Source organism: Chrysochloris asiatica, unplaced genomic scaffold (assembly GCF_000296735.1).
Source record: "Chrysochloris asiatica unplaced genomic scaffold, ChrAsi1.0 scaffold02552, whole genome shotgun sequence".
Lineage (NCBI taxonomy): Eukaryota > Metazoa > Chordata > Mammalia > Afrosoricida > Chrysochloridae > Chrysochloris > Chrysochloris asiatica.
The window spans coordinates 3,655-9,161 of record NW_006411070.1 but is presented as its reverse complement, the minus strand read 5'-3'; the positions used below and the strand labels follow the sequence as shown (position 1 = coordinate 9,161).

The 5,507-nt window shown below is 38.0% G+C and overlaps 1 pseudogene; it reads right to left on the bottom strand.

The window, feature by feature from the left end:
* Positions 1-3,852: 3,852 nt before the first annotated feature.
* LOC102819509 lies at positions 3,853-4,486 on the bottom strand (annotated as a pseudogene).
* Positions 4,487-5,507: the final 1,021 nt, after the last annotated feature.

The following is a 5,507-nucleotide window of genomic DNA, read 5'->3' as shown; positions in this document are numbered from 1 at the left end:
TAGGCCTACAAGGAAGGCCAGTTAATACTACTAATAATCAAATTTATGTACCAACTACTAAAGTCAATGATGATGAAATTGATCAAACATGCAATCAATTTGTATTGATAATCACTGGCGATCGAAAGGCAAAGGCTGAGGGGAAAAGGAAGAATCAGTAGTTGGAAAATATAGCCTTGGTGATAAGAAATTATGCTAGAGACTGCATGATAGAATTTGGCAAGACCAATGACTTATTCATTGCAAATACTTTTTTAAGCAACATCAAAGGTAAGACTATACACATGGACCTCACCTGATGGAATACACAGAAGTCAAACTGACTATATCTGTGGAAAAGCTCCATATCATCAGCCAAAACAAGGCCAGGAGCAGACTGGAACAGACCATCAATTGTTCAAATGTAAGTTCAGGCTGAAGCTGAAGAAAATTAAAACAAGTCCAAGATATGACATTGAACATATCTCACCTAAATTTAGAGATCATCTCAAGAACAGATTTGATACATTAGACACTAATGACAGAAGACCAGAGAGTTGTGGGCTGACATCAAGAACACCATACAGGTCATTAAGAATACAGGAAAGAAGGAAAAAACCAAAATGGATGTCAGAAGAGAGTGAAACTTGCTCTCAGGCATAGAGATGCTAAAGCAAATGAAAGAAATGAGGTGATGAAATAAGTGAACAGAAAATTTCCAACGGCAGCTTGAGAAAACAAAGTCAAGCTTTATAATGAAATGTGCAAAGACCTGGAGTTAAAAAAACCAAAAGGGAAGAACATGCTCAGAATTTCTTAAAACTAAAAGAACTAAAGAAAAACTTCAAGCCTTGACTTTGAATACTGAAAGATTCTATGGGCAAAATATTGAATGATGGAGAAATCATAAAAAGAATATGGAAGGAATACACAGAGTCATTGTACCAAAAAGAAATGGTCAGTGTTCAACCATTTCAAGAGGTAGCATATGATCAAGAGCCAATGATACTGAAGGAAGAAGTCCAAGATGCACTGAGGCATTGACAAAGAACAAAGCTCTGGGAATTGATGGAATACAAATGGAAATCTCAACAAACTGATGCAGCACTGGAGGCACACACTCATCTATGCCAAGAAATTTGAAAGAGAGCTACCTGGCCAACTGATTGGAAGAGATTCACATTTGTGCCAATTCCAAATAAAAGTGACCCAGAGGAATGTAGAAATCACCTAATAATATCATTAATAATACCACATGCAAGTAAAATTTTGCTAAGAACATGCAAAAACAACTGCAACAGTACTGCCAGAGGTTCAAGCCAGATTCAGACCAGGATGTGGAACAAGGTACATCCATGTCAGAAGGATCTTGGCTAAAAGCAAAGAATGCCAGAAAGATGTTTACCTGTGCTTTATTGACAAGCTATGGACAACATTGGGAAGAATAGGTATTCCAGAATACTTTGTGAGCTCATAAGGAACCTGTACATAGATCAAGGAAATGGTTTAAAATCAGGAAAGGTATGCACCAGGGTTGTATTCTTTCACCATACTTATTCAATCTTTATGCTGAGCAAATACTCTGAGAAGCTGGAATATATAAGAAGAATGTGCTATCAGGATTGGAGGAAGACTCATTAACAATCTGAAATACGCAGATGATACAATCTTGCTTGCTAAAAGTGAAGAGGACTTAAAATAGTTACTGTTGAAGATCAGAGACCACAGCCTTCAGTATGGGATGCACCTCAATGTAAAAGAAACAAAAATCTTCATTAATGGACCAATAAATAACATCATGATAAATAGAGAAAAGATTGAAGTTGTCAAAGACTTTATTTTGCTTAGATCCACTATGAACACTCATGGAAGTAGTAGACAAGAAATCAAATGATGTATTGCAAATATGCTGCACAAAACCTCTTTAAAGTGTTCAAGAGAAAAGATGTTAGTTTGAAAATGAAAATGTTCCTGACCCAAGCTACCATCAGTGGATGGGCACAGTGGCAGCAGCAATGGACTCAAGCATAACAATGATTGTTAGGATGTCACAGAACCAGGCAGTGTACCATTCTATTATGCATTGTTGTTGTTATGTGCTGTGGAGTCAGTTCCGATTCATTGCGACCCTGTACAGGGTTTCCGAAGCTGTAAATCTTTACAGTACCAGAAAGCCTCATCTTTCTCCCACGGAACAGCTGGTTTCAAACTGCTGACCTTGCGGTTCACAGCCCAATTCATAACCACTACGCTACCAGAGCTCCAGATGATCTATTCTTGTGAAGGACCCAAGAAGAACCATCTGTCCTTTGCTCAGTGTCCTGACCTCACACACATGTACATACTGTCAGCCTGTAAGAAGGGAGGGAAAATGGTAGTTTCTCTATTCTTTTCCTGTTTTAAAGAAACTTTTAATTTATATATGTCCTCATATTTAAAGGCATCTCTTGTAAAAAGCATATATTTGAGTTGTGTGTGTGTTTTTTCATACTGTCTGGTAGCCTTTGAATTGAATGTTTAATCCATTTAAATATGTTATTATTTATATGTTGGGTTTAAGTTTACCCTCTTGATATTTCTTTTCTGTTTATCCCATCTATTCTTTGTTCCTTTATTGTTGTTGTTGTTAGGTGCTGCCAAGTTGGTGCCTTCTTATAGGGATCCTGTGCATCTCTAGTGGCAGCTGGGATTAAGATTTGGGTTTGGTAAGAGGTATTTTGACTTCCCACTGGCCACTTCCCCTCATAGGAGGATGAGTATCCAGAACAAAGAAGATTCAGGTATTCAAGAGCACCTGTCATAATACAATAAAACTCTACCAATGGCTAAATTAAAATGTGGCACTAGAAGGCAGTAGTGTTTTTCAGTATTTGGGAGAAAAATAAAGACAGCTTCAGTCAAGATAGCAGATCTGATAAGCATACAAATACACCCCAACCCTCACGCCACTCTAAACATAATGAAATATTGAAATTCTTGGGGAAGAATTTCTTTTTTAACACATAGCCTCGCTACAAAGCAAGAAAAGCAAATATTCAAGTGCCAGAAATGAAAAGGGAACCCAGAAATATGTTTAAAACCAAGAAATCCCTTGAAGAATCAAAACCAGAAATATAACTTGAGGGGTAAACTATGAAATTACAAAAACTTAAATATACATTTAAAAATGAGTGAAGTGAGCATGAGCAGAATGTGGGATCCTAACCAAAGAAACAGTGACACCAGAGATGGATAGAGAGCAACTGAGGACTCTAGACTCATGGAAAAAGAAAAGCTATGTGCTGGTGGGCAGGAGGCTGGCTTGCAAAATGTGTCCTTTGGTTGTTTAAATAATTATATATTCCTATGTGGTTTTGTGTACATTTTTTTAAAAGGGGGAGGGGGAATAGAGGCAAATACTGTTAACTAATGGTGCATGGAGGGAAATGTAATCATTGTAATGAAACAAAATATGATTGGTAGAGTGCAAAACCAGTGTTCTCCCATGTAAACTATCACTCAATTCACAATAAAAGCTTTAAAAAAATTTTAATGAGTGAAGTATAGTGTATGCTACCTTAATAAATCTGAGGGTTTTTTCACTGTTATAACTTTAATTTATCTTGCATTTTACAGAAGTCTGTGAACGATTTTTTAAAAAGGACCTCCTTACCCCATCACATTTCTCTGACAGCTGCTAATGTAAGCAATGAGTTTGTCAACAGCTGGAGCTTCAGCATCTTGCAAGGATTTCACCGGCCAACCAACCACAAGCCAAAGAACTTGGCAGCTTTTCTATCTTGTGTTTAATACAGTGGAATAGCCACTCTGGTGGTAAACCTGTCCAGCCAAATCTCCACAACACATTTTGCAAAATCAGTGATGATTAGCAAATTAGTTAGCTTTGGCACGGAACTGTATTCACTTGCCCGTGACAGCCTGGAAGCCAGTTTGATGCTGGCAAGAGAGCATCAAGAGTAACAAGTTTCGCACTGTAAAAAATAAAGTCGGGTGTCCTTCTGCAGGATTGTGTCTGGTGATTGGCACGTATGACAGGTGACATACTCCATGATATATTTTCTCAGGACATTTTCTATCTGTTTCTGTCAGAATTGTCCTTTGATTACAAGTTGGTTATTGCCATCTATAGAACCACTTGTACCCAATTCTGCCAATTAAAATGCAGGGAGATGTTTGGGCTGGCGATGCAAAAATTTACAGATATTGGTAAAGTTGAGAAAAGATGTTTTCTTGGTTCCTACTCAGACAACCTCTGGAGGTTTCATGACAAATTTCCTTGTCTCTCCAGCAACCATATCTGGATTCGTTTGCCTCATGATATTGAACACTCAATTCAGTAGTTCTTCATATGTACAGTCTCTTTCTGAGCCTCCCAAGCAGGGCCTGTCTGGTTACTGAATGAGATCTCATCATCTTTTTTGCTGTCTTCATTTTCTAAAGCTTCATCTTTCCCTAGTATTTCATCTTCATCTGGGAACTTGACGTTCTTCTTTTTATTGCCTAGCATAATGTCAAGGTCACCCTCTGGTCAGCTGGGTCTTGAACATCACTTTCAATCTTAAGATCCTTTACGCCTTCTTCAACTTCATCAATATCAAATATCTTTCTTGTTTTTTCTTCTTTTTCTTTTGATTAAAAAAGTTTAAATCATCAAGGTCATTAGAAGCATCTTTTTTGCTACTGTCCTTTTCATCGGCTTCAACATCTTTGCCCTCGGTAGCTCTGGCTCCTCTTCTTTTGTCTCTAAGGGTTGGGTTTCTTCTGTCTGGGCATCCCCTTCCTCATCTAACATAAAGAGCTTCCTCTTCTTCTTTTTCTTCTTCCTCATAGTAGGATTAAAGACCATCTCATCCCCAGACATGGCTGAGGATCAAATGGACTTGGAAAAATAAGGAATTCTTCACAAATTTACATGTCATCTTTGCACAGGGGCCATGCTAATCTTCTCTGTATCGTTCCAATTTTAGTATATGTGCTGCTAAAGTGAGCACAATGAAGTTGCTTTTTAAAGGTCAGTGACTTTTTTTAAACTCAGTAGTAGCTGGTGATGGTGGTGGTGGTTGTGAGCCATCAAGTCAGTTCTGACTCATAGTGAACCTGTATAGGGTTTCTGGGGCAGAAAGCCTCATCTTTCTCCTGTGGAGTGACTGGTAGATTCAAACTGTTGACCTTGTGGTTAGCAGCCAAGCTCATAATCCACTACACTACCAGTGGATTATTTAGTTAGTGAGATACACCTAAAGATATAACAAATAATTTGGGAAATAGATCTAATGTTACCCAAAATACAGCCCATAGCAAGGAAATATGAAGATAAGGCAAAAGTCTAAGAAGATAAAAGAAAAAGTTCCAATATCTGATAGGTATTCCAGCAGAGGTGGTATTTGGAGGTAATGACAGAGAATGTTGCTGAGTTGAAGACTTAAAAGATTTAAATTTTTGGAGAACAAACAAGATGGCAGATCAGGTGGAAGTGCAGTAAAGGAGCTCTGCCAGCAACAACACAGAATACCCAACCAAGCAGGCTC